The sequence below is a fragment of the Hemitrygon akajei genome, chromosome 11 (genome assembly GCF_048418815.1).
Source record: "Hemitrygon akajei chromosome 11, sHemAka1.3, whole genome shotgun sequence".
Lineage (NCBI taxonomy): Eukaryota > Metazoa > Chordata > Chondrichthyes > Myliobatiformes > Dasyatidae > Hemitrygon > Hemitrygon akajei.
The window spans coordinates 160,039,503-160,058,713 of record NC_133134.1 but is presented as its reverse complement, the minus strand read 5'-3'; the positions used below and the strand labels follow the sequence as shown (position 1 = coordinate 160,058,713).

Here is a 19,211-nt window from a genome sequence, read left to right as displayed (position 1 = left end):
CACCAGTTCAGGATTGGGAAGACTGAGGCAGATATTCTTCGTACTTGCACCATAGGTATTGTGTCGTTTTGAAGATGTGGGTTTCAATGTTAGAGTGCAATGTGCATCCACTGTAACAAGGACACAATTAGTGTCTGTGACCAAGAATCTCTTGTAGGCTGTATAATATAATCCTTTCCCATAGATGTCACTTACCCCACTCTGACCTCACTGAGGGACTTGTCCTCCTCTTCTTAAAACATAGGAGCAGAATTAGACCACTCGCCTTATCAAGTCTACTCTACCATTCCATCATGGCTGACTTTCGGTTCAGAACCTATAAATTCCCTCTAATTGAATTCTTCTGCTTCAAATGTCCAGGGTCCGAACATCTGGAATTCCCCCTTGCATCTCAACCCTCTGAAAATCAGAAAAGAGTACAGATGCTGAAAGTCTGAAATTTAAAAAAAAACAGAAAATGCTGGAAGATTCCCAGCCTTACTTATGGCATGGACCCCTACTATTTATTATCTGAGGTGTCCTTGGACCCAGGTTATGGGGAGATTAACTGCAGATGTAGATTGGACTGCTGAGTATTACCAGCATTTCAGAAGCACAAGAGATTCTGCAGATGCTAGAAATATTGAACAACAAGCATAAAATATCTGGCGGAACTTAGCTGGTCAGGCAGCACCTATGGAGAGGAATAAAGAGTTCATGTTTCAGTCCAGTGCTGATGAAGGGTGTCGGCAGCCCACAACAATGACTGCTTATCCCCTCCATAGATGCTGCCTAACCTGCTGAATTCCTCCAGCATATTTTGTGTGTCCACCGTACCCCCACTACCAACACCCCACGTCCACCTGACTTTCTTGCAAAGAAAACACCAGGCCATCACTCCGGGAGTGCTGGAGTGCTGCACCTCTGTGGTGCATAGATTTGAAGGGAGACCTTGAGCAGAATGTATCATGCGTGCCCACGATAGCATAAGAAGAAGGTAATACTTATGCTCCATCCTTGAACCAGAGGGGATAACACTGAACCAGCCCACAACCTATGGTCTCACTTTGAAGGACCCAACAACTCATGTTCTTGATATGTATGGCTTGTTTGTTATTTTTTGAACATTGGTTGTTCGTTTTGTGTGTTCTTATTGATTCTATTGTGTTTCTCTGTAATTACCGTGAATACCCTCAAGAGAATTAATTTCAGGGTTATATACAGTGACAGATATGTACTTGGCAGTGAATTTACTTTAAACATTTTCTTTGGTGAAACCCACATATGAATGCTTTCCCATAACCGTTTCCGGCAACGCGTCCCAATTGTTAACTTTTGCATGATAGGGGCACACCGAGCCCCCTACAATTAAGTAATAAAAGAGAGGTTATGGGTTAACGATCCCAATAGTGCCTCTCCAAACACTTCGAAATTTAAATGCATGACCTTAATTTTGTTGAAGATTCAGACCGAAATTAATTAGCTTCGAGGGTTTTGAAAATCCTATTACACACAGGTTCTGAGCTGAGTTCAGCGGCCACTTGTGCTGATGCGGTGAAAAATAATGAGCGGATGCTTTAAAATGAAAACGTGTGCCCCGTGTGAGGCTCGAACTCACGACCTTCAGATTATGAGACTGACGCGCTGCCTACTGCGCTAACGAGGCTCTGGCTTACAGCGCAGCGAAGTGGCTTCAGAGACTGTAACCAAGACTGAGGGCGAGAGGCCGCTCTGCGGGGCCAGACCTCGACCCGGACGCGGTTGGAGCCGGTTGTCAGAGGCGGACACAGGGAGTGGGACGTAGAGGGAAGCGCTGAGTGGAAGAAGCAACGCGAGCGTGGCGCTGTTATAAAGAGTCTATCAGATCCTCTTAAAATAGGCGGTATCTGGAAGGGGGCAATGGAGAGAAAGAGGGGCAGACTGAGGACTGTAAAATCGAGGCAAATCGGACATTAGAGTGGCAAGGGAGATAGGGACGTGTGGGGGGGGGGGATGCGGAAGAAAAAGGTAATAAAAAGAACAACAAACATGCACACGAGAAAGTCTGCAGAAGCTGGAAATCCCAGCAACAGACACTAAATGCTGGAGGAACTCAGCAGGCAAGGCATCATCTATGGAAAAGAGTACGGTCGACTTTTCAAGCCGAGACCCCACACACGCTGCTAGAGGAACTCATTTATATCTGCATTTGCAGTTTATTTACAGTTTATAGTTCCTGATGTTTACAGTTACTGTTCTATAGACTTACTAAACATGCCCGCGTATGCGGTGATATCTATGTATTGAACCTTAAAGGGATTCTGCAGATGTTGGAAATCTGGGGCAACATACACAAAATACCGGAGGAACTCAGCAAGTCAGGCTGGTGGAAGAAACGGGGGAGGTTTCAGGCAGATGCTCTGTTTAATCGCCTTACTTGCTGAGTTCCTCTGTCTTTTGGTGTGTGTTGCTGGAGGAACTCGGCGAGTCGGGCTGAGTTCCTCACGGGGCTATGGATGTAAAGGAACAGCCGACGTTTCGGGCCGGGGCCCTTCACCAGGACATTGTGGCTGGGCCCGTCGAGGCCCTGCAACCGATTGGTTTTTGCTTCCGGCCCCAGCATCTGCTGTCGCTTGGGTCGCCAGTAACGAGACTCAAGAAAAGAAATGGATATACAATATAGAACTACAGCACAGTACAGGCCCTTCAGCCCTCGATGTTGTGCCGACCTTATAACCTAATTTTAAGATCAACCTAACCCTTCCCTCCCACGTCGCCCTCCATTTTTTTTTCATCCATGTGCCTATTAAATGCCCCTCATCTATCTGCCTCCTCCACCACTCCTGGCTGTGCGTTCCCCACACCCACCATTTTCTGTGTTAAAAATTACCTCGGACACTCTCCCCTATATTTTCCCCCAATCACCATAAAATTATGCCCCCTCGCGTTAGCCATTCCGCCCCCTGAGAGAAAACAACTTCTAGCTGTTCACTCGATCTATGCCTCTTATCATCTTGTACACCTCTATCAAGTCACCTCTCATCCTCCTTCGCTCCAAAGAGAAGAGCTCTAGTTCACTTAATCTATCCTCATAAATCATGCAACGTACTCTAACTAACCCATTAGCCCACCTCTCCAGTACTTTATAATTTCCTTTCAGTCACCGTATGTACAGACTCCTGTGCCTAGTTTCACGTTATGGACATACAATCAGTCTATGTCCATAAGCTATCTAAGTATTTATATTTATTGCCTTTTATAGTTTTTTATGATGCATTGGATCTGGAGTAACAATTATTCTCATTTACACCTGTGTACTGGAATGATATTAAACAACCTTGATTCCTGAACAAGACATGAAAGAAGGCTAGCGGTCGGAGAGCAGGAGGGGACCGATCACTACTCATTGGGGACTATTATCATGGCAATCCTGATTTCCCATCTTCACAGTCCCTGCACTAAAACCATTCAAACCGAACGTCGACTGTTTTTCCGCTCCATAAAAGAGGTCTGCCCTGCAGAGTTCCAGCCATGCGCACTTTATTTTGGTTGTATTGTGGTAGAGCATCTAAAACTGAGCAGATCAATTTGATTTGATCTCAGATTCCATAGGGGTGGAATTCTAGGCTTTCACGGAGTCGCCCATAAAACTAGTGCCCCGTGTGAGGCTCGAACTCACGACCTTCAGATTATGAGACTGACGCGCTGCCTACTGCGCTAACGAGGCTCTGAAATCTTTCATCCGCTAGTAAACAAATCAGACGTCATTGTACAAATCAAGGTAACTAAAGGTAGACTTTCTAGTTAGAAGAATAGAATCAATGAAACACCGCACACAACAAGACGGACATACAACCAATGTGCAATTCACAACAAACTGTACAGATACAAAATAGAAAAAAACATAAAAAGCAATAAATACTTGTAAAATTACTCAGCTCCATCATGGTACTAGTCTCCGTAGCATACAAGTCATCTTCAGGGAGCAGTGCCTCAGAAAGGCGGCTTACAACTTTAAAGACCCTCACCACCCAGGACATGCCCTCTTCTCGTTGTTACCGTCAGGTAGGAGGTACAGGAGCCTGAAGGCACACACTCGATTCAGGAACAGCTTCTTCCCCTCTGCCATCTGCCACCTGATTTCTGAAAGGACATTGAACCTATGAACACCACGTCATTACTTTTTAAAATATGTTTTTGCACTACTTATTTTAATTCAACTATTTAATATACATTTGTACTTACGGCAATTCCGTTTTTTTCCCCCCTATATTTATCACGTATTGCTTTGTACTGGTGCCACAAAGTTAACAAATCTCACGGAATGTGCCGGTGATAATAAACCTGATTCGGATTCGGATCCAAATGTGAACAGGCAGGCCATGTTGTCTGCAGGTTTGACACGAGCCTTTCTCAAGCCTCTGTTGGGGACCCAGGAAACGACAGATGCCGGGATCTGGGGCAACGACCAATCTGCCGGGGAAAAAAAATCAACAAGTCCAGCAGCAAAGAGTCCTGATCCGAAAGATTGGCTCACGTCCTCACAAAGGAGCAACCTGAAGCTTGTTTGCCCTCTTTCAAGACAGGTTTGCGGCCGCCTGAACCTTTAACGGCCTCTCTCTCTCCGCAGATGCAGCCTGATCTTCCGAGTGTTTCCTCTGGCATTTTCTATTTTGTTTTCAGATTTCCAACATCTTCAGATGACTTCTAATGTAATCGAAATAGAACCATAAAACTAGTGCCCCGTGTGAGGATTGAACTCACGACCTTCAGATTATGAGACTGACGCGCTGCCTACTGCGCTAACGAGGCCCTGGGCATTATGATCAGACAGTAAACAAATCAGAAGTCATTGTACAAATCAATAGTTTGTATTTTTCATTCCAAGTTCAAAATTTCAAACTGAATCCAGTAGCAAACTACATATATGTCACTATATGCAACCATGAGATTCATTTTCTTGCAGGCATTTACAGTAAATAGAAAGAAACAGGATGGAATCAATGAAAGACCACACAGAACAAAATAAACACAATAAACTGTGTACATACAAAAATAAACAAAATAATAATAATAATAATAATAATAATAATAATAATAAATAAGCAATAAATATCCAGAGAATAAGACCATAGGATATGGAGCAAATTAGGCCATTTGGCCTATTGAGTCTGTGTGGCGGAACCACTTTGCCTCTCAGTCCCAATCTCCTGCCTTCTCCCTGTATTCCTTAACACCCTGACTAATGAAGAACCTGTCAATCTCTGCCTTAAATATACATAAATACATGGCCTCCACAGCTGCCTGTGGCAACAAATTCCACAGATACACCATTCTCTGGCCAAAGAAACTCCTCCTCATCTCCATTCACAATGGACACCCCTCTGTGCTGAGGCTGTGTCCTCTGGTCTTAGGTTCTCCCACCAGAGGAAACATCCTCTCCACATCCATTTGTCTATTTCAATCGATGCAGAATGGAACATGAGACGAACCAATTGAACAAAGATCCTGAGATAGTCACAGAGGAATTTCACAACTCTTGTACTATCTTCCATCAAACTAGTGCCCATGATAAGCTCAAACTCACAACCTTCAGGTGATGAGGCTGACGCTTTGCCTGCGTCTCAATATCACCAAGACCAAGGAGATGGTGGTGGACTTTAGGAGATCTAGGCCTCATATGGAGCCAGTGATCATTAATGGAGAATGTGTGGAGCAGGTTAAGACCTACAAGTATCTGGGAGTACAGTTAGACGAGAAGCTAGACTGGACTGCCAACACAGATGCCTTGTGCAGGAAGGCACAGAGTCGACTGTACTTCCTAAGAAGGTTGGCGTCATTCAATGTCTGTAGTGAGATGCTGAAGATGTTCTATAGGTCAGTTGTGGAGAGCGCCCTCTTCTTTGTGGTGGCGTGTTGGGGAGGAAGCATTAAGAAGAGGGACGCCTCACGTCTTAATAAGCTGGTAAGGAAGGCGGGCTCTGTTGTGGGCAAAATACTGGAGAGTTTAACATCGGTAGCTGAGCGAAGGGCGCTGAGTAGGCTACGGTCAATTATGGATAACTCTGAACATCCTCTACATAGCACCATCCAGAGACAGAGAAGCAGTTTCAGCGACAGGTTACTATCGATGCAATGCTCCTCAGACAGGATGAAGAGGTCAATACTCCCCAATGCCATTAGGCTTTACAATTCTACCGCCAGGACTTAAGAACTTTTTAAAAGCTATTATTAATGCTTTTTGAGATAGTGATTTAGATGCATATCATATTTTTTTTACTGAGTTAAGTATTGTATGTAATTAGTTCTGCTACAACAAGTGTATGGGACATTGGAAAAAAAAAGTTGAATTTCCCCATGGGGATGAATAAAGTATCTATCTATCTATCTACTGTGCGAACTAACTAGGCCTCTGGGGTAATAGAGGAAATGAAACAGATTGACATTGGCTATTGTCTATTGTCTAGGGTACCCTATTTTATCCAGGTAACAAATCAGATGTTTAAGTACGATGTACAATCAATATCTTGCACTTATCACACACACACACACACACACACACACACACACACACACACACACACACACACACACACACACACACACACACACACACACACACACACACACACACACACACACACACACACACACACACACACACACACACACCTGAACCCTTTAGAGAATTCTTACGAATACCAATTCTATTCACAAAGTTGTCCATATTCACTGGGGACAAGCTCCAAATGAGATCACATTCTTTTCCAGGATGTCCCTAGTACTGAGGTTCCACTGGGATCACAGCTCATTCCTATGCCTGACACCAAAGACCTGAAATAGAGGGTCTACTATGGGAGGAGATCATCTGAGAGACACAGGAAATGATTCAATGGTGTGTAAAAGCCTCCTTGAGAAATACTTCCAACCATCAGATTGCTGGGAATTTCTGGACCATGCCCTTTCAAAGTGGAGAATGAGAATTCAGGATGCACTGCAAACCTGAAGACCTTCATCCAGAGGGTTTAGAGACCGTGTGTAAGCCCTGTAATGAGTGGTCCACCTCACAAGTTATCCACTTGTCCCATCAGTGGAAGGGTCTGTGTTCCCTACGTTTACCGGGCAAAGGGAAGAAGATCTAAATTGTAAAGAAGCCATTGTTCACTCTTCATCAGACATTTGTGTGCACGATACTCAATCAATGTGCATGACATTAAACTATTTCAAGATTCAAGATCGTTTGATGCCATTTGACAGGCCATGTTGTTTGCATGTTTGACACCAGACCCCTGAAACATCAGTTTACCAAGAGAAAGGATTACCAGACAGACAAAGGCAAAGATTTAAGGGTGTGCTAAATGCCTCCTTGAAGAGATGCAACCTTCCCTACAACTTCAATCCCTTTCTCAAGTCTCTTTACTGGAGACCCAGGAAATGACGAATATTGGGATCTGGAGCAACAACTAATCTGCTGCAGAAAATCAGTGTCCTGATGAAGGGTCTTGGCCCAAATCTTTGAATGTTTATTTTCCTCCACAGAAGGCCCATATCCTCTCAAAGTGGAGAAGGAACAACTTTCAAGGACACCTTCAAGGAGTGATGCCTCAAAAAGGCGGCATCCATCATTATGGACTCCCCGGAATCACCCAGGTCATGCCCTGTTCTCATTGCTGCCATCAAGGAGGAGGTACAGAAGTCTGAAGGGAAAACACTAAATGATTCAAGAACAGCTTTTTCCCCGCTGCCATCAGATTTCTGAATGGACATTGAACCCATGAAAAATATCCTTTCTACTTTTTTGCACTACCTATTTAGCTATTTAATACATATACTTAGTGTAATTCACAGTTTTTCTCTATTATTATGTATTGTAATGTACTATTGCTGCAAAGACAACAAATTTCATGACATGTGCTGGTGATATTAAACCTGATTGTGACATTAACCTAATCTTCCTTCTCATCTGCCCTCTCTCAGGAAAGGTTTGTGGCCAGAACCTTTAACTGTTTCTCTCTCCAGGGAGGCTGCCTGATCTGCTGAGTGTTTTCCAGGGTTTGCTCTTTTGTTCTCAGTTTTCCAACATCTGTAGATTTCTTTTATGAGCATAGTGCAATTGACAGAGAGCAGATGTTCCTCAATGACATGGCATGGAAATTGTGGCAGAGAATTTCACAGCTCAGGTCTGGTCGCCCACAAAACTAGTGCCCCGTGTGAGGATTGAACTCACGACCTTCAGATTATGAGACTGACGCGCTGCCTACTGCGCTAACGAGGCTCCTCACAATACAGTTGTCCAGATATTGAATCGGATCTAATTGTACAGATCAATACTTTGTTCTTTTGATTTCTTTTCGTGCTTGCATTTAAAACTGAACACTTGAAGAATTCTTTGTAACCAGAGAAGGAGTGCAACAACTCATAACCCATCCACTGGTGGCAGAGTTTCTCTTTCCCAGATTGGCCTTCTCAGCCACCTTAAAACCCACAAAACTGCTGGGATAATAAATGATCTTCCAACCCAAAGGACTCCCGAGAGGAATTATAACCACAAGAGGTTCTGCAGATGCTAGAAATCCAGAGTAAAGCACACAGGATGCTGGACAAATTCAGCATGAATGGACAGGAATAAACAGTTGACGTATTGGGTCAAAACCCCTCATTAGTGCTGATCTCAACCCGAAATGTTGACTCTATTCCTATCCTCAGTTGCTGCCTGACCTGCTGAGTTTCTCCAGAATTTTGTGTTTTTGCCTGAGAGGAATTCACTGATCAACAAGACAACAGGATAAACCTCCAAACATTGTAGTAATGATTGGCCAACCTTCCCATTGCCATGCTGTCCCAATATTCACCAATCTGCATGATATTAAGCAATTTTGTCTCATCCCATCTGAAATACTTCCTTTCTTCTGTAAATCCCTTCACGCTATTCTTAACAGCTTTAAACTAATTTGTTCCCTATGTTGTCCAGGTCTCAAGAAACACATAGAAACATAGAAAACCTACAGCACAATACAGGCTGTTTGGCCCACAAAACTGTGCCAAACATGTACTGACCCGAGAAATTACCTAGGGTTACCCATAGCCCTCTGTTTTCTGAGCTCCATATACCTGTCCAGGAGTCTCTTAAAAGACCGTATCGTATCCGCCTCTACCACCGTCACCAGCAGCCCATTCTATGCACTCACCACGATCTGTGTGAAAAATTTACCCCTGATATCTCCTCTGTACCTACTTGCAAGAACCTTAAACTGTGCCATTTCCGCCCTTGGAGAGAGCTTCTGACTATCCATATGATCAATGCCTCTCATCCTCCGTCGCTCCAAGGAGACAAGGCTGAGTTCACTCAACCTATTCTCATAAGGCATGCTCCCCAATCCAAGCAACATCCTTGTAAATCTCCTCTGCACCTTTTCTATGGTTTCCACATCCTTCCTGTAGTAAGGCGACCCGAACTGATTACAGTACTCCAAGTGGGGTCTGACCAGGGTCCTATATAGCTGCATCATTACCTCTCAGCTCCTAAATTCGATTCAACAATTGATGAAGTCCAATATACCATACACCTTCTTAACTACAGAGTCAACCTGCTCAGCTGCTTTGAGTGTCCTATGGACTCGGACCCCAAGATCCCTCTGATCCTCCACACTGCCAAGAGTCTTACCATTAACACTATATTCTGCCATCGTATTTGACCTACCAAAAAGAACCACTTCACACTTATCTGGGTTGAACTCCATCTGCCACTTCTCAGCCCAGTTTTGCATGCTATCAATGTCCCACTGTAACCTCTGACAGCCCTCCACACTATCCACAACACCTCCAACCTTTATGTCATCAGCAAACTTACTAACCCATCCCTCCACTTCCTCATCCAGGTCCCTTATAAAAATCACATGGAGTAAGGGTCCCAGAACAGATCCCTGAGGCACTCTCTTAATTTCTTGAGCTCCTTCCTGCTAGCCTTATAATCTTCTAGATCTCTATCATTAACTAGCTTTTTGAACCTTTCGTAAGCTCTTTTTTTCTTCTTGACATGATCTACAACAGCCTTTGTACACCATGGTTCCTGTACCTACCATCCTTTCCCTGTCTCAATGGAACATACCAATACAGAACCCCATGCAAATATCCCCTGAACATTTGCCACATTTCTTTTGTAAATTTCCCTGAGAACATCTGTTTCCAATTTATGCTTCCAAGTTCCTGCCTGATAGCCTCATATTTCGCCTTACTCCAATTAAACGCCTTATTTCCCCTTAATCCAATTAAATGCTTTCCAACCTGGAAGATTAACGCTTTCTCTTTCCAGTGGGCACTATCTGACCTGCTAAGTGTCCCCAGTAGTTGAACTGAATTGCCTTTATTTCTTACATATTGCCTTGATATACATGAGGAGTAAAAATCTTTATGTTATGTCTCAGTCTAAATTTGCAATGTGCAACTTAGAGTAAGTTATAATAAATAGTATGTACAACAGGACAGTCAATATAGCATAGAAATACAATTGTATCAGCGTGAATTTATCAGTCTGACGGACTGCTGGAAGAAGCTGTTCCGGAGCCTGCTTTTATTTCAGATCTCCATCATCTTCAATGTCTTATAAGATTTGTTGATCAATGCACAAAGGAACATGAGATGAAACCATTCAAAAAAGGACTGGGGATAGTCACAGGAATTTCACAGACATTGTATTGTCTCCCATAAAACTAGTGCCCCATGTGTGGTTCAAACTTCACATTGTGAACTTCAGATTGTGAGACTGATGTATTGCCCACTGCGCTAACAAGGCCTGATCTGCTGAGTGTTTTCCAAGGTTTTCTCTTTTGTTCTGAGTTTTGCAGCATCTGTAGATGTTTCTGTAGATTTCTTTTATGATCATAGTGTAGTTCACAGAGAGCAGGAAATGACCCTCAATGACGTTGCATGGAAATTGTTGCAGAGAATTTCACAGCTCAGATCTGGTCGCCCACAAAACTAGTGCCCCGTGTGAGGATTGAACTCACGACCTTCAGATTATGAGACTGACACGCTGCCTACTGCTCTAACGATGCTTATCACAATACAGTTGTCCAGATATTGAATCGGATCTAATTATACAGATCAATACTTTGTTCTTTTGATTTCTTTTCGTGCTTGCATTTAAAACTGAACACTTGAAGATTTCTTTGTAACCAGGGAAGGAGTGCAACAACTCATAACCCATCCACTGGTGGCAGAGTTTCTCTTTCCCAGATTGGCCTTCTCAGCCACCTTAAAACCCACAAAACTGCTGGGGTAATAAATGATCTTCCAGCCCAATGGACTCCCGAGAGGAATTATAACCACAAGAGGTTCTGCAGATGCTGGAAATCCAGAGTAAAGCACACAGGATGCTGGATAAATTCAGCATGAATGGACAGGAATAAACAGTTGACGTATTGGGTCAAAACCCCTCATTAGTGCTGATCTCAACCCGAAATATTGACTCTATTCCTATCCTCAGTTGTTGCCTGACCTGCTGAGTGTCTCCAGAATTTTGTGTTTTTGCCTGAGAGGAATTCACCGATCAACAGGACAACAGGATAAACCTCCAAACACTGTAGTAATGATTGGCCAACCTTCCCATTGCCATGCTGTCCCAATATTCACCAATCAATCTGCATGATATTAAGCAATTCTTAATTAAGGGATCCTGCTCTGCCCGCCTGAACTCTGGGATCCTCCCGCCCCGCCTGACCTCTGGGATCCAGCCCCGCCTGCATTACCCCTTACATGCCATGGCATCCCCACCCTGTCCTACCCCTAGTACTTCAGTGCCTGCGTCCTGCATTTGGGTCCTGTCGCCGTTCCCGACAGACTGATGGACTGGTGGAAGAAGCTGTCCTAGAGCCTGCTTTATTTCTTTTTTTATTTCAGACCTCTATCATCTTCAATATCCTATAAGATTTGTCAATCAATGCACTGTGGAACATGAGATGAAATTAGAACATTGGAATGTTCTAATATACAATGGAACATTTAGTGTTGTGCATTGAACCGGATTTGATCAGGAACCTCGAGGTAAAGGAGCCATTAGGAGGTAGTGACCATAATATGATATGTTTTAACCTACAATTTGAGAAGGAGAAGGGAAAATCAGATGTGTCAGTATTACGGTTGAACAAAGGGAACTATGGAGCTATGAGGGAGGAGCTGGCCAAAGTTCAATGGAACAATACCCTAGCAGGGAAGACAGTGGAACAACAATGGCAGGTGTTTCTGGGAATAATGCAGAAAGTACAGGATCGGTTCATTCCAAAGAGGAAGAAAGATCCTGAGGGGAGTAAGGGGCGGCTGTGGATGATGAGGGAAGTAAAGGACAGTATAATAATAAAAAAGAAGTATAACATAGTAAAGATGAGTGGGAAACCGGAGGACTGGGAAGCTTTTAAAGAGCAACAGAAGATAACAAGAAAGGCAATACACCAAACAATCTCCCAGATGTAATAGAGCCAAAGGAACTAGGGTAAAGGATGAACTGAAGGAAATTTATATTAGGCAAGAAACGGTGTTGGATAGACTATTGAGTCTGAAGGCTGATAAGTCACCAGGACCTGATGGTCTGCATCCCAGGGTACTTAAGGAGGTGGCTCTAGAAATCGTGGACGCATTTTCCAATGTTCTATAGATTCAGGATCAGTTCCTGTGGATTGGAGGGTGGCTAATGTTGTCCCACTTTTCAAGAAAGGAGGGAGAGAGAAAACAGGGAATTATAGACCGGTTAGCCTGACGTCAGTGGTGGGAAAGATGCTGGAGTCAACTATAAAAGAGGAAATTACGACACATTTGGATAGCAGTAGAAGGATCAGTCCGAGTCAGCATGGATTTATGAAGGGAAAATCATGCTTGACTAATCTTCTGGAGTTTTTTGAGGCTGTAACTATGAAAATGGACAAGGGAGAGCCAGTGGATGTAGTGTACCTGGACTTTCAGAAAGCTTTTGATGAAGTCCCGCATAGGAGATTAGTGGGCAAAATTAGGGCACATGGTATTGGGGGCAGAGTACTGACATGGATTGAAAATTGGCTGGCTGACAGCAAACAAAGAGTAGTGATTAACGGGTCCCTTTCGGAATGGCAGGCTGTGACCAGTGGGGTACCGCAGGATTCGGTGCTGGGACCGCAACTGTTTACAATATACATTAATGATTTAGATGAAGGGACTAAGAGTAACATTAGCAAATTTGCTGATGACACAAAGCTGGGTGGCAGTGTGAAATGTCAGGAGGATGTTATGAGAATGCAGGGTGACTTGGACAGGCTAGGTGAGTGGGTGAATGTATGGCAGATGCAGTTTAATGTGGATAAATGTGAGGTTATCCACTCTGGTGGCTAGAACAGGAAGGCAGGTTACTATCTAAATGGAGTCAAGTTAGGAAAAGGGGAAGTACAACGAGATCTAGGTGTTCTTGTACATCAGTCAATGAAAGCAAGCATGCAGGTACAGCAGGCAGTGAAGAAAGCTAATGGCATGCTGGCCTTTATAACAAGAGGAATTGAGTATAGGAGTAAAGAGGTCCTTCTGCAGCTGTACAGGGCCTTGGTGAGACCCCACCTGGAGTATTGTGTGCAGTTTTGGTCTCCAAATTTGAGGCAGGACATTCCTGCTATTGAGGGAGTGCAGCGTAGGTTCACAAGGTTAATTCCCGGAATGGCGGGACTGTCATATGTTGAAAGATTGGAGCGACTGGGCTTGTATACACTGGAATTTAGAAGGATGAGAGGGGATCTGATTGAAACATATAAGATTATTAAGGGATTGGACACACTGGAGGCAGGAAGCATGTTCCCGCTGATGGGTGAGTCCAGAACTAGAGGTCACAGTTTAAGAATAAGGGGTAGGCCATTTAGAACAGAGATGCGGAAAAACTTTTTCACCCAGAGAGCGGTGGATATGTGGAATGCTCTGCCCCAGAAGGCAGTGGAGGCCAAGTCTCTGGATGCATTCAAGAGAGAGTTAGATAGAGCTCTTATAGATAGCGGGGTCAAGGGATATGGGGAGAGGGCAGGAACGGGGTACTGATTGTGTATGATCAGCGATGATCACAGTGAATGGCGATGCTGGCTCAAAGGGCCGAAAGGCCTACTCCTGCACCTACTGTCTATTGTCTATTGTCTAAACCATATATGTCAAACTCAAGGCCCGTGGAATTATCTTTGGCCCGCGAGATAATATCTAATTACTATTAAAGCTGGCCCCAGTAATCGAAGCGCCTATGGCGTATGATATGGCTAATGCTGAGTTTATTCAGGTACCAGGTTTTCAGGGTTTTTAGTGTTTATTCGGCAGTCTTCTTCATAAGAAACGGAATTTGTAAAGTGAAACACTTTGTAGTTATAGCAGAGACTGAGACACATGAGAGCAGGCTGAAAAAACGGAGGCAACGAAAGCTGCGTTCGCACGCGTCTGACTGATCCGGCCCACATGAAGCTGCATTTTGCTCAATCCGGCCCTTGACCTAAAATGAGTTTGACACCCCTGGTCTAAACCATTCAACAAAGGGCTGGAGATAGTCACAGAGGAATTCCACAGCCGTTGTATTGTCTCCCATAAAATCTGCAACCAATCAATCTGCATGATATTAAGCAATTTTGTCTCATCCTATCTGAAATACTTCCTTTCTCCTATACATTCCTTCACTCTATTCTTAACAAATTTCAGCTCATTTGTTTCCTCTGTTGTCCAGTTCTCAAGAAAGTTTTCCAACCTGGAAGATTAACCATTTCTCTTTTCAGTGGGCAAAGTATCTGATCAGCTGAGTGTCTCCAGCACTTCCTCTTTTTATTTCAGATCCCCTTCATCTGCAGTGTCTTATAAGATTTGTCAATCAATGGACAATAGAACATGAGGTGAATCCATTCAACAAAGGCTGGGGATAGTCACAGAGGAATTCCACAGACGTTGTATTGTCTCCCATAAAACTAGTGCCCCATGTGAGGTTCAAACTCCAGAACTTCAGATTATGAGACTGATGTATTGCCCACTGCACTATCTAGGCCTGTGAGAAACCATATTTTACCCAGGTAACAAATCAGATGTCCATGTTTAAATCAATAGCTTGCACTTTTCATTTCATTCTTGTCACTCACACACACACAACACTGAACATTTTAGAGAATTCTTATCAATACCAATTCAGTTCACAAAGTCTTCCACATTCACCGGGGACGAGCTCCAAATGAGATCACATTCTTTTCCAGGATGTCCCTAGTACTGAGGTTCCACTGGGCTCACAGCTCATTCCTATGCCTGACACCAAAGACCTGAAATAGAGGGTCTACTATGGGAGGAGATCTTCTGAGAGATACAGGAAATGATTCAATGGAGTGGAAACGCCTCCGTGAGAAATTCATTGTCTCAACAGATTGCTGGGAATGTCTGGACCATGCCGTTTCAAAGTGGAGAATGAGAATTCAGGATGCACTGCAAACCTGAAGACCTTCATCCAGAGGGTTTAGAGACCGTGTGTAAGTCCTGTAATGAGTGGTCCACCTCACAAGTTATCCACTTGTCCCATCAGTGGAAGGGTCTGTGTTTCCTACATTGACCATCAGTGATCTACCGGGCAAAGGGAAGAAGATCTAAATTGTAAAGAAGCCATTGTTCACTCTTCATCAGACATTTGTGTGCGCGATAGTCAATCAATGTGCATGACATTAAACTATTTCAAGATTCAAGATCGTTTGATGCCATTTGACAGGCCAAGTTGTTTGCATGTTTGACACCAGACCCCTGAAACATCAGTTTACCAAGAGAAAGGATTACCAGACAGACAAAGGCAAAGATTCAAGGGTGTGCTAAAGGCCTCCTTGAAGAGATGTAACCTTCCCACAACTTCAATCCCTTTCTCAAGCCTCTTTATTGGAGACCCAGGAAATGACAGATGCGGGGATCTGGAGACACGACCAATCTGCTGCAAAGAATCAATAAGTCCAACAGCAATGAATCCTGATCCAAAAGGGTGACTCTTTATCTCCAAAGATGGCTCCTGTCCTCTGATTGTGGAGAAGGAGCAACCTGAAGCTTGTTTGCTCTCTCTCAAGAAAGGTTTGTAGCTGCCTGAACTTCTAAGCAATTCTCTCTCAACAGATGCAGCGTGATCTGTTCAGTGTTTTCTATGGCATTTTCTATTTTGTTTTCAGTTTTCCAACATCTGCGGATATCTTTAACTTGATATTGCAATCGAAGCAGAGCAGGAGATGATATCCTCAACGAATAGCGTGAAAATTGTCCCACTCATTGTTTGTTTGTTCATCCATAAAACTAGTGCCCTGTGTGAGGATTGAACTCACGACCTTCAGATTATGAGACTGACGCGCTGCCTACTGCGCTAACAAGGCCCTGGGAACTGCTGACAGCCAGTAAACAACTCAGAGGTCATTGTACAAATCAATAGTCTATAATTTTCATTTTGAAGTTCAAAATGTCAAAATAAATTTATCACCAAACTAAATATATGTCACCATATACAAACATGAGATTCAATTACTTGTGGGCATTCACCGTAAATATAAAGAAACACAACAGAATCAATGAAAGACCATACAAAACAAGACAAACAACCAATGTGCAAATCACAACAAATTCTGCAAATACAAAAATAAAAAAAACAAAATAATAAAGAAATAAACAATTAATATTGAGAAGATGCGATGAGGAGTCCTTTAAAGTGAGTCCATACGTTATGGGAACAGTTCAGACTTGGGGTAATAATGATGCATACAATACTGAGCACTTTAAAGAATTCTCACCAATACCTATTCTGACAGCAAACACAGCACAGAAGAAGGCCCTTCGACCCAATTCTTCCATGTTGACTAAGTTGTCCACTTCAGCTAGTCCCATTTCCATTTGTTTTGCCTATATACAGTATATCTAATCCTTTCCTATCCTCCTCTTTCTGGCTTCTCCCCCCCACTTCCTTTCCAGTCCTGATAGAGAGTCTCAGCTTGAAATGTCAACACTCTACAGTTTTCCACAGATACTGCCGGACATGTTGAGTTCTACCAGCATTTTGCGTGTATCCTAACCATTTGCTTGTCCTTTGAACCTTGGTTGTTTTGTGTGGAGTTTTGCAATGATTCTATTGTATTTCTTTGTTCTACTGTGAATGCCTGCAAGAAAATGAATCTCACATTAGTATATAGAGAACTTTGAACATATAAGTTCTTTGGTCATAGTTTTACCTTGAAATTTATTTTTCTTGAAGACTTCAAATGTGTTTTAAACATTCTAATTGTACTTACCTCTACCAACTGCCCTGGGAGTTTGTTTCATCTACACATTGCCCTCTGTGTGAAAGGTTTTCCTCTGGCATCCCTTTCAATGGCGTCTTAGAGAAGAACAGCACAGAAACAGGCCTTTCAGCCCATCTAATTTTTCGTTTCCCTTTCAGGCAAACTCTATGTCATCTGGCTTTAGCCTCCCCTGTTCTGGGAGTGAAAACCCATCAACATTACCTCACTATTTTTTTTAATTTAAGTATTTAATATATATGTACTTAGTGTAAGTCACAGTTTTTTCTCTATGATTATATATTGTATTTTACTGCTGCTGCAAAGACAACAGATTTCATGACATATGCCAGTGATACTAAACCTGATTATGACATTAAACTAATCTCCTTTCTCATCTGCCCTCTCTCAAGAAAGGTTTGTGGCCTGAACCTTTAACTGTTTCCATCTCCAGGGAGGCTGCCTGATCTGCTGAGTGTTTTCCAGGGTTTGCTCTTTTGTTCTCAGCTTTCCAACATCATAGATATACCTGTAGATTTCTTTTATGATCATAGTGTAATTCACAGAGAGCAGGAAATGACCCTCAATGACATAGCATGGAAGTTGTGGCAGAGAATTTCACAGCTCAGGTCTGGTCACCCACAAAACTAGTGCCCCTGTGTGAGGATTGAACTCACGACCTTCAGATTATGAGACTGACGCGCTGCCTTCTGCTCTAACGAGGCTCCTCAGAATACAGTTGCCCAGATATTGAATTGGATCCAATTGTATGGATCAATACTTTGTTCCTTTGATTTCTTTTCATGTTTGCATTTAAAACTGAACACTTGAAGAATCCTTTGTAACCAGGGAAGGAGTGCAACAACTCATAACCCATCCACTGTTGGCAGATTTTCTCTTTCCCAGATTGGCCTTCTCAGCCACCTTAGATCCCACAAAACTGCTGGGGTAATAAATTATCTTCCATCTCAAAGGACTCCCGAGAGGAATTATAAACACAGGAGGTTCAGCAGATGCTGGAAATCCAGAGTAAAACACACAGGATGCTGGACAAATTCAGCATGAATGGAGAGGAATAAACAGTCGACATATCAGGTTAAGACTCTGCATCAGTGCTGATCTCAACCCGAAATGTTGACTCTTTATTCCTATCCTCAGTTGCTGCCTGACCTGCTGAGTTTCTCCACAATTTTGTGTTGTTGCCTGAGAGGAATTCACTGATCAACAAGACAAAAGGATAAACCTCCAAACATTGTAGTAATGATTGGCCAACCTTCCCATTGCCATGGTGTCCCAATATTAACCAAACAATCTGTATGATATTAAGCAATTTTGTCTCATCCAATCTAAGATATTTCCTTTCTCCTGTACATCTATTCACTCTATTCTTAACTTTCAGGTAATTTGTTTCCTCAGTTGTCCAGTTTGCAAGAAAGTTTTCCAACCTGGAAGATTAACCATTTCTGATTTCGGTGGGCACTATCTGACCTGCTGAGAGTCTCCAGCACTTTCTCTTTTTATTTCAGATCTCCATCATCTGCAGTGTCTTATAAGATTTGTCAATCAATGCCCAATGGAACATGAGATGAAACCATTCAACAAAAAGCTGCAGAGAGTCACAGAGGAATTTCACAGCCGTTGTATTGTTTCCAATAAAACTAGTGCCCCATGTGTGGTTCAAACTCAAGAACTTCAGATTAAGAGACTGATGTATTGCCCACTCGCGAGAACTAGTACTGTGAGATACCATATTTTACCCAGGTAACAAATCAGATGTCCGTGTTTGAATTAATATCTTGCACGTTTTATTCCAATCTTGTCTCTCTCTCTCTCTCACACACACACACACACACACACACACACACACACACACACACACACACACACACACACACACACACACACACACACACACACACACACACACACACACACACACACACACACACACACACACACACACACACACACACACACACCTGAACCCTTTAGAGAATT

General features: G+C 43.1%; 5 non-coding genes across 5 annotated transcripts; all 5 read right to left on the bottom strand.

Annotated features, from left to right (window-relative positions):
- Positions 1-1,572: 1,572 nt before the first annotated feature.
- trnam-cau (transfer RNA methionine (anticodon CAU)) lies at positions 1,573-1,645 on the bottom strand. The gene has a single exon. It is a non-coding gene; the product is annotated as a tRNA-Met (tRNA).
- A 1,967-nt stretch (positions 1,646-3,612) lies between these two features.
- trnam-cau (transfer RNA methionine (anticodon CAU)) lies at positions 3,613-3,685 on the bottom strand. Its single transcript has one exon. It is a non-coding gene; the product is annotated as a tRNA-Met (tRNA).
- A 1,012-nt stretch (positions 3,686-4,697) lies between these two features.
- Positions 4,698-4,770, bottom strand: trnam-cau (transfer RNA methionine (anticodon CAU)). The gene has a single exon. It is a non-coding gene; the product is annotated as a tRNA-Met (tRNA).
- Positions 4,771-8,160: 3,390 nt separating this feature from the next.
- Positions 8,161-8,233, bottom strand: trnam-cau (transfer RNA methionine (anticodon CAU)). The gene has a single exon. It is a non-coding gene; the product is annotated as a tRNA-Met (tRNA).
- Positions 8,234-16,246: 8,013 nt separating this feature from the next.
- trnam-cau (transfer RNA methionine (anticodon CAU)) lies at positions 16,247-16,319 on the bottom strand. Its single transcript has one exon. It is a non-coding gene; the product is annotated as a tRNA-Met (tRNA).
- Between the last annotated feature and the right edge of the window lie 2,892 nt (positions 16,320-19,211).